General features: G+C 44.9%; 1 pseudogene; it reads right to left on the bottom strand.

Moving 5' to 3' along the window:
• Positions 1-1,533: 1,533 nt before the first annotated feature.
• Positions 1,534-2,374, bottom strand: LOC104003684 (transcription factor E2F6-like; annotated as a pseudogene).
• Between the last annotated feature and the right edge of the window lie 7,950 nt (positions 2,375-10,324).

The following is a 10,324-nucleotide window of genomic DNA, read 5'->3' as shown; positions in this document are numbered from 1 at the left end:
ATTTTGCTATAATTTTGAAATTATGTTAAATTAAAATGAAGCCTGTTTGAAACCTGTTAAGATGACAACCATAAATACTTAGTTTTGTGTCTAATTCAGTTAAGCGTTCTTGTTTGTTCATGGACCAGAAAAAAAGTTTTCCTGTGTTTTCAATTCCCAAGTGACTCCTCCAGATAGAATGAACTGGACCCGAGTAGTCTTTAAGGTTGCTGGCTACGGGCTCAGCATTTAAGACTTTAACCCAAAGGAAGAGAACTTTTTTTCTCAAGCCCTGCAGCAACAGTTATTGCTGTAAAAAGATTATCATTTCAAAGTGTTGGGTTACTTCTCACGTTCATGGGAATGACTTTCTTTAAAACCTCTGGGAGCAAGAGCAGTTTCTTGGATGGCTCATCTTTAGACCTGATTTTTAAAATAGTTGCTCTTTTTTTTTTTGTTGTTCAGACATTTATTGAGCACTTCTTAAGGGCCAGGCATGGTGTGAGGCACTGGGACGTAACAGTGATTATGACAAAGTCCCTCAAGGAGCTCACAGTCTAATGGTAAACTACAAAGTAAACTGAGGCACAGAGTGGTAAATGACTTACCCAATGAGGTAGAAATAGCTAGGTATGTGAAAATGTGGGAGCAGAGCTGGAGAGAGGGCAAGGTACAACTTGTCCTAAGTAAAACCCCTTGGACTGACTCAACAGCAAGGCTGCATACACAAACATTACAAAATCTACTTGCAAAAACCTGAAAGGAGTTTCCAATTATCACCATGACTGAATTCATGTTTCACAATGAATTCAGCTATTTCCTGATGGCATTTCTATCCTTGCCCCCAAAGCCACTGGGCATGCCACCGATCTGCTGGGAGACAGCAACTAGGTAGACAGCTTAAAACCAAGAAGTATCTGACTCCAATTTTAGCACTGAAAACCATATTAAAATACTTTAATTAAATCCACAAACATAAATGTGTAGCACATTTATGATACTTCTACATGTAGAAGTTTGGAAAAAGTCTCTTCTAACCCTCATCCAGAGGATTCTAATAAGTTATAGATACCAAAGAGATTAGAGAATTTGTCTGTCACTTTCCATATATACATTATTTTGGCTGTACAAGGGTGAAAAGTGTCACTCAGACATATTTCGTAAGTAATCTCAACATTATACAGATATATACAAAGACATCACATTTAAGTTCGTGTGTACATCTATGCAATGTACAACAGTAACTGCAAACATGAACCAGTGTAAGGCAATTTCTTTTGTGACATATGACACACTCCTTGAAGGGAAGGGTAGAGTCCACAAAGAACTGTCCTTTTCAGCCTGACTGTCTTCATGACACTCTGTGATGAAGCTACTTCAGGAGGCAAGATGTCTATTTCACTCACAAAAAGCAGTGAATAATGATAAAAGGAGTTGTTTTCAAATGTGGAAACCACAATTACTCAGTAATCTAAGTGGTGAACTCCTCAAAGACACTACTGGCCATGATGCCGCTACTGAGAACGAGAGCACTTCATGGATAATTTATTGCTCTGAGAATCAGATTTGATGCGTAATTCTCCACGAAGATATTCCCAAAAAACTCAGTGATACATAAATTCTCAAATGCCATCAGTTGCTTACTTCAAGCAATTCTTCACTTTGCTGAGGATTTTCTTCTTCCTCAGGGCCTTCTGGATGAGTGCTCTCAGATGAAGAGGTCCCGACACCTTCAGACCTTTTGTTACTGGTCTGACCCTGCTCCACTTCTCACAAATAGACATCGATAGGTCCGTTGGTGCTCCTTATGTGCACTGTGATAGAGTCTTCTCTGGGAGCTGGAACATCCAATCTGGTTTCTGCTGGAGCTTTAACTGCAATGACGATCTGTTCATGGAAGGCCTGAATGCTATGAATGTCTTGATAGGTCACATATGCTAGTCTTTCATTTTCTTTGTCATCTGTTAACTCAAACAGCTGCTGAGCACAATCCTTAATTAACTCATCCAAAGCATCTTCCATTGCTGATAAGTCAGAAAGTTCCTCCTGTAGCTTCTTTTGTTGGGGAACTGCTCCAAAATTGCTAAGATCAGATCCTATCCATCTAATATGGTTCTTGGATTTCTTTTCAACGAGGTCGATTCCATCTAAGACATTGGTGATGTCATACACTCTCCGCTTTCGGACTCCCAGTTTCGTTGCAACCTTGTTTAAGTCAAGAATACCCCCGGGAGCAGATTTCTCATGGACACATATTGTCCATTATCTTCTAAATTAATCCTTATTTTTGATGGCAGCAGGCCCTCCACGTTGATGGGGTCTCCTCCGTCGGGTCCAGGAGGAGACTGGGTAACTTCCTCGCCGGCCGCTGCTGACTCATGTTGCCCGGCCGGGCGTCCTGCTCCCCTCGCACCCCACGAGCTCTCCCGCCCTCTCGCGCTCAGCTCGAGCACCGCCCCCCACGCGCCGATTCCCAAGGGCCCAGCACCTAAGGGGTCCGCGGCCTCCTCCGAGGCGCCGCCCGGCTAGGCCGTCCCGCCCGCCAGTAAACGCGGCACGGCCTCACGTGCCCTGGAGCTCCCGACGCAGACGGAAAAGGAGGAGGGAGACCCGCGGACCTCAAGTCGCCCGGCCCGCCATCTTCCCGCATGCGCAGTCAAAATAGTTGCTCTTTTGGAGAGATGGCTGTGGGATTCATGTGTCATAGTCATCCCTTCTTAAACATCAGTGTCTGGCTTTCTATCCCTTGTCCTGAGACCTCTGGGGGTAGCCCCGGTTTTAGCAGAATCTACTTCTAATACTTTCCTAAGAAGGCTTTCCCAAGAAGTTCATTCAACAAATAACCGAGTGCCTTCTACAAGCACTCATTGTTCTGTTATCTCCGGTGCCACGGAATTCACAGTTAAAATCATGACTAACATTTTAAGTCGTCACCTGATATGTATTTTTAATCTTTAATAAATAGAAGGATTAATTAAATACACTGTGACATTCGGGAACTCTTTTTTATTCCTAAGGTACATCTTTTTTCTTGCCATTACTTAACCTCTTTTCTTCCTGTTTTGTTCTCAGCTCTCCTTTACAGCCATGAGTTACCAATGCCCGGTGCCACCACGAAGAGGGGGTATCTGTAGGAGTAAGATGATGAATAGCAGTGGTAAGGGGAGAGCGAGGAGAAGGGAGGGGGCTCTGAGGAGGCTAAAGGGCAAACTTTTATTCTTGAAAATACACAAATATCCCAAGTCCTGGGTGTGTGGAACGTCCTTATTACTGCTGGGGATGTTGCTTGTCTGTGGGAATTGGGAATTTCACACCTAGCTCTGAATTTCTAGGAAGCCCGAACAAAAGAGAAATAGAAATAGAGAAATCACATACTTCCCACCAGAGAGGAGACACCATCCGTACCAGAGGAGACTCGTATGGGGGGTGGTGAGGAGGTGAGGATAAGGCCTATCCAACTTCCCCACCTCATACTCTGCCTCCTGCAGTGTGGCCTCCCTGAGGGCGCCCTGGCAAGGGAGGGTGTGGGACCCTCATCAGTATGGCTCTTACAAATTCCCAGAAGCTGCTGTAGCAGCTCAAAGAGGGGCAGGCCCCTCCAGGTCTGTTCCTTGCCAGATGCCCTCTCCCAGCCTGGGGTTAACCCTAAGCAGGCATTGATCTGCACTTTTCTCAGAGTCACTGGTGACCTCTCGGGTAGCCAAGAGCTTCCCCCTTCTCCGTGAGCCCTCTGAGACTGCAGGTCCCAGACGGTTGTAAATTCTGCCTGGTGGAAATTGCCAAGGCTCCAAAGCAGGCACCTGCTGCCCTCAGGAGCCTCTGTGCAGGGCCATTCTTCTCCCTACAAGCAGCACTTCTCGGAGACCTTTCTGGTTTTCCTCTTCAGCTTTGTTTGGCAGTGGTTTGGTGTTGGTTTGGAGATGGTGGTGTGTTGGGAATTCTGCTTCACATAGATGGACATGTTTGTTAGGAGGAGGAATGATGGTGCAGATATTCATTCCGGGCTTACCCCAAACTAGGTAACCCTTTATGACATTGTTTAGAGATGATTTGCTGAACAGTTTCATAATGCCTTCTGATGTTTCAGTACAAAAAATAGCTTGCTGAACAATGTTACAATCTGTCTTCTGATATTTCATTACAAAGAAGCAAGAGCACATTCTGAGCACCCTGCCCAGTGCTTTCACCTTCTCTCTGTTGGAGCAGGTGATTGGTTCCAGCTCTGCGTTTTGGCACCTCTGTGGCTGGGCATCCCTCTGAACTGTGCACTTCTAGAAGGGAGCAACGAGATACAGAACTAATATGCCTCTAGGCCTGAGTTCATTTTGGAAAAATCTTTGTAGATTTCTTGCCCAATCCTCTTATTTTAAAGGTGAATTGTCCTAGAGGGAAGAAAAAGAGCATGGTGACCTGGGTGGGTAGAGGGTGGAAGTAGTACTGGAAAACGCCCCTAACAGGAGATGAGAAAGAGACTCTGGTGCACGTCATCTTTGTTTTAATTAAAACGTTATGCAATACAAACATTCGCCTTCCCACTCTTCCCCCTACCACAGAGGAGCTGTAATTTCCCATATTTGGAATTTGGGGAGAGCTGGGCCTCATTTGAAGATAAGGCCAGATTCAGTCTCTGATTTGGGGGGAAGTAAGTAACTGAGAGAGCCTTGAGGACTGTGGTATTTATGGTGAATATATCAGAACTATGTGTGCCTCCTTGTCATCATTTATTCAACACCTCTGATGTCCTAGAGCTGGTGCTATGCCCATCAGTATCTGACTCTTGTTTTCTTCTGCATATTTTCCCTTTTGCAAATGTATAGGCATTCAGCTTTAATCAGGTAGGCTTTTTACTCTGTGATCTGCAACGGGGATGACTGAAGTCATGTGGAGGATTTTAAGTAACTAATCTCTTCAGACATTCAGAGCATAATCTTCCCTAGCCCGTGATCATCCTGCCTGCATCCGAGAGATTTGTGAGGCTCTGCAAAGGAGGCTGGATGTGGACTTTGGCATCCTTTGGAGAGACTGGGTGTCTTCCTTGCTGGTGACAGGTTTTCGTTTGCTTTTGGCATGGGAACAGGGCCTGCTGTTCATTTACCATGTCAAGAGAGTTCAAGATGCCCCATGAATGTGACCAGTGTGTTACTAAATCTCCATACTGGTGCAGAGAACAATGGCAGGCCAAACACACATGAAGACCCTGTCTAGGCTCATTGATGTTTATGCAGTTTGTGTCCAGGGCTGGTTCTCAGGGAGAAAAATAGATAAGATCTGCAAAATAGATAAGAGAGGACTGCTGGTCAGTGGTGTTCCCTGACATTTTTCCCTGAATGATACCAGGTTAATCAAAAGATAAGGATCTAAAATATTTTTGTGCTCTGCTTATAATTTGAATGTGACTTCATATGTGTGTCATCTGTTGGACTAAATTGGATTGCAGTTGCTCTTCAAATTGTCATTCCTTTATTTTCTATTTCTACCTACCTCCTGATGTTAGCTCAGGTTCCTGCTACCAAGATGTCTTGCAAAAAAATTTGGTGACTATTACTCTAAGTGAAGCCTTTGATACTTTCTCTTAATATAATGGTTAAACCTCTAACAATGTAGACTAATGAGGAAGATTAGTTTGAATTAGTAAAATGTCTGAATTACCAAATATTTTTCAAGAACTTCACTGTTATTACTTTTAAGTAAATACTGTAACTCAAACTAGGCTAATAGAATGCCTAATAAAGATCCTTAGGGGATCCTGCTTTAGGAGAGAAATAAGAATGATTTGCAATTAGTGCACCAATTGTTTATGTAAATGGAATTTCTGAAATACTAGACTGAGCTTGAAAACCGTTTGTTCTCTTAAGTATTTTAAATAGTCCCTACGAAACCCCTGTGCATGCTGGTAGTTGTTTATATGCTGTATAGAGACCTGTTTCATGAAGACATAACTCAACCTTATATCATCAGTATCAGCAATTGCAAGTTAGTGATGGCCAGGATCCTCACCTTCCAAGATTAGATTAGATCTCTCTGCCAAATGCTTCCATAGCACATGCAATTGTCTGTTGTAACACTAATCAATACATTTAACAAATATATGATGTATTCTGCTATATGCTTTGCCAGTGTGTGAAATGGAGGAGACATAACCCTCATCTTTGTGTAGTTTATAGGCTAGCAAAGAAGTCAGGCAGTAAACAAATAAATGCATTTATAATTAATTACAATCCTGAAGTTAGATTGTACTTTTGTAAGTCATGGTTTAATAAACTAGATTTTAAGTTCCATTAAGATAGGGGTTACTTCTGTGTTGTTTGTCATGGTGTCCCAAATCCTTCCTTAGCCTACTGCCTGGCATAGAGTAAATATTAAGTTGAGCTTTATTGCCATTTTGATAGGTCAGAAGCAGTCGAATGTCAATAATGTCACATAGTTCAACCTAATAGTTGCTCAGTCAACATGTATTGAATGTTGAATGCATGTTGTAATCAGTGATCCTATGGTAGGCTGCATTTCACACAGTTTTCTCTAGCCAAAGAAATGCTAGCTATGGTTTTGAAAAGGAATTCTACAACTTCAAACAGCTAAAACTGGTGATATAGACTGTGGGACTGGATATCTGTGAGACTGGAGTGCCTTTTGTCCAGTATATTTTCTATGCAGTTCTTGGTACATTTCCCAGCCTCAGGTGGGAGCATGTGTATTTGGGTCTGGAGTGCTTGTCAGTAGCCCAAAGAACCTGGGAAGAGTATGCTGGAAAGCTAAGATGGAAGGCAGGGATAGGAGCTGTTTGGCCTGAAGAAGAAAGTGGCAGGAAAGATATTGGCATAGCCAAAGAAGCCTTCCCTTTAAGTCCTAGTGTAGGGAGACTTACTTTTCCAGACCAGAGCTCATGAGATCACGCACTCATTCCACAGATTTGTGTGAGTCTGTGATGCGCTCAGTTATGGCTAGGCATGGGCATTCCTTATTGTGAGCTTCCTTTTTGTGCCTGGAACTTCTGTCTGAAGGGTTGTGGGCTGGACTGTAGACCACTGGTCCTCAGAGGCAAGGGTTGAACTGAGGAGAAAGCCCCAGCTGGATCCTGCTGGGAGAAGCCCAGCACTCTGGCCTGGGGCCTGCTCCCTATCTGTGGAACTGGGAGTAGGGCCCAGGCTAGGGCTTAGATCAGAGCTTCCCAAACCTTCTGTGTTAAGAACGTTTTTGCATCTGTTTGGATTTCATGGCTGTTTTTCCATTTTCCGTGCACACATGTCCAATTGTACCACCCTATTATAATGCACACTCTTTTCTCACACCCACAGGATAATTTGTAGTTCCACAGCTATTTGTTGAGCATCCTTATCTGCCAGCACAGGATGGGGGTGGCAAGTGAGGGGAAACACAGATATGCGGTATTGGTCCCTGCCTGTGGTAGACGTGATTGGTTACCTACAGTGGCTCTTCTTTTCTCTTCCTGCTGGCAGGACCCAGTTGGGTTGGATGCCACATCTCTCCCACATGCCACTCAAGGAAAGGTGACCCTGCCTCCAGCTCTAGGGTATGTGCTGATTAAGCTGAGCCCATCCTGGAGGCCCGTAGTTTAGACATGGGCGTGTGACATGGTTTTGGCCACTGAGGTATGAGAAGTCTGCTGGGAGATTCTGGGAAAGATGTTTTTCATTGTAAAAGGAAATGCAGAAGGGACAGCTTCTTTCACTAGATTCTCAGACATGAAGCAGCCATCTTGTTGCAATGAGGAAAGTAGGTTTGTTGAGGCCAGCAGACGGGAAGAGATGGGAAAAACCCTGAGGGCCAAGCCCCTGAAGACTGAACCGTCCAATCTCCATACATTTTGTCCTCACTGTTGAAGCCAGTTGAGTGGGAATTTTCTACTACTTATAGTCGAAGGCAGCCTATATTAGACACTCCCTCAAAGGAGCATGAAATAGGATTTCTTCTTGTACCATTCAGATTATCATCAAAAAGCACATTATTCAGAGACAGAGCTTAGCTTTGTGGTAAGGCAGAAAGGAGAGGGGCAAGCAAGTTGGTAGGAAAGAGTTGAGTGAGGAGATTGTATTTTAAATGGATCCTGAGGGAGGATTAGGATTTGTGTGGGAGGAGCAGAAGGGCGTTCTGGGGGAAGGAATGGTGGCATGAGCAAACCTGTGAAGACAGGTATGGATGTGGCACTGCCAAAAAACAGGGAGATTATGTCCTGACTAATTCCATGGACAGATTCTAGAGCACCTCAAATTGTGAGTTTATATGGTGACACGTGACTTATGCAGTGGGAAAAGTATTACAGGCTCATGAACAGGGGAGAAAGGAATGAAAGTGGGCCTTGGGAAGAAGGATAAGGATTAAGTAGCTGGGTACCAGGTTCTTTGGAAGGGGAAAAAAGTAAAAGGCCAGTGACAAGCTCAAGCTACTGAAATAACTCACATTTGAGTTGATAGCAGTGCGGGGAGGGAGTGAAGCTGTCAAAGGAAGATCGTAATAAATTAACTGGCAAAGAAAGGTAAGATGGATATCTAGGAGAGGAAGATGGAAGAGGAAGATTTTAGGAAGATGCTGTTTGCTTTTTGCCACTATGGCTTTGAGGTAATGAGGAAAGATCTAAGTAATGAGGCGTTGAATTCATTTGAAAATAGGGCTAGACTTTGGGAATGAGAGGCCAAGGGTTAAGAGGATGTGGTAGAGGCAACTCACTAGGCATGCACATACTCCAGATTTTCCAGCCTCCCTCACAGTTCAGTTGGGGCCATGTGACTAGTGTTAGTCAATGAAGTGGGAGAGGAAGGAACCAGGGAAGAGCCATGTATTCCTCCATTGATTCCTCCCATGCCACAGCAGCCTTGGGCTAGGGCCAGAAAGTGTGGCTGCCAAGACGGGGAGGGCTGTCCTTCCAGGACCAGACTTTGACGGTTGTTGCTCAGCTGGGAAATGCTGGTAGAAGCGAGATCTGAAGCTGTAATGGGTGGCAGTGCTGACAGCTATTTGTGTTGGGTCTGGGTGGTATGTGGTCTTCAGGGTACAGTTGTCCACCTTCTCCTGACTTGATTTGCTCAGGGGTCTGCATTCAATGGGCTGGAGCTTGCTGGCCGACTCATTCTACCTCTAGGACTCTCAGTGTTTCTGGGGGCAGGTTTACATCTTGGCTGTCCGGGGAAGGGGATCCTTGTTCATGAGCTGTGCTGGTGAGAAGGCTGCTCTCTCCACAGGCACCAGAATGCCAAGTGCCTTGCAGAGGAGAATGTTTGGGTGGCTGGTGTCCAGTGGTGACCAGGTGGAGCGTCTCAATTATCTGGCTAAACATGGAGCTTCAGGAAGAAGTTCCAGATCTCCAGACTTGAATAAGAATAAGGTGCAAATTCCATCTTTCAAATCTTTCCCACTCTCAGAAGAGTCAAAATGTGCCTTTTCTGCAAGCAGTCCCGAGCTAGGCACTTTGCACACGCTTTGTTACAATGTTGCATCAATCTCGCCTGGCTGAATCACGGTGTTTTCCTAAGGGCAAAGGGCCCCGTGAGTGCTGGGAGGCCTTTGGCATCTGGTTTTCGTCAGGCAGCAGGTAAAAGTGCAGATGGCGGGTCTGATCGTGCTTTAAAAAAAGCAGAGTTAGAAACGTGGGAAAGGCATTTGAGAGGCACCTCTTACTCCGTGTGTGATCTCCCGTGCATCCTGTTTCTTCTCTAACCGAACACCTCAACTCCTAATACCCAGAGGAAAACCCTTCAGACTTGGGAGACAGCTGGCATTGCTGGCACTGGCCTCTCTGGAGCTTTTCTTGATAAGTTTGAAAATTTAAAGACAGTGGTGGCACTGTTTCTCTGTTGAATGGAGAGTTGACATTCTTATTTTTCCTTCCTCTTCTGCAAAACTGGGGTGTCATCAGATCAGTGTTTGCTGCTGCTGTTGCGTTCTTGGGTAGCCACTCTTTTTTTTTTTCTTTTTTTTTTTTTTTTTCAGAGGGAGTCTTGCTCTGTCGCCCAGGCTGGAGTGCAGTGGCCCAATCTCAGCTTATCGCAACCTCTGCCTCCCGGGTTCAAGCGATTCTCCTGCCTCAGCCTCCCGAGTAACTAGGATTACAGGCGTGTGCCATCACACCCCGCTAATTTTTGTATTTGTAGTAGAGACGGGGTTTCATCATGTTGGCCAGGCTGGTCTTGAACTCCCGACCTCAGGTGATCCGCCTGCCTTGGCCTCCCAAAGTGCTTGGATTACAGGCTTGAGCCACCGTGCCCAGTCAGCCACTCTTATTTTACACACTGCTTCTGGTTGATAGGCCTACAAGGTCTAAGCTTAATCCCAGGAAAAGTGCTACCCGAGTGGTCTGTCAGTCAGCCTTTTGTTTGTTTGTCTCGTTCTG

The sequence above is a fragment of the Pan troglodytes genome, chromosome 23 (assembly GCF_028858775.2).
Source record: "Pan troglodytes isolate AG18354 chromosome 23, NHGRI_mPanTro3-v2.0_pri, whole genome shotgun sequence".
NCBI classification, from domain to species: domain Eukaryota; kingdom Metazoa; phylum Chordata; class Mammalia; order Primates; family Hominidae; genus Pan; species Pan troglodytes.
The sequence above is the reverse complement of the archived record's forward strand: the minus strand, read 5'-3'. Positions and strand labels throughout refer to the sequence as shown.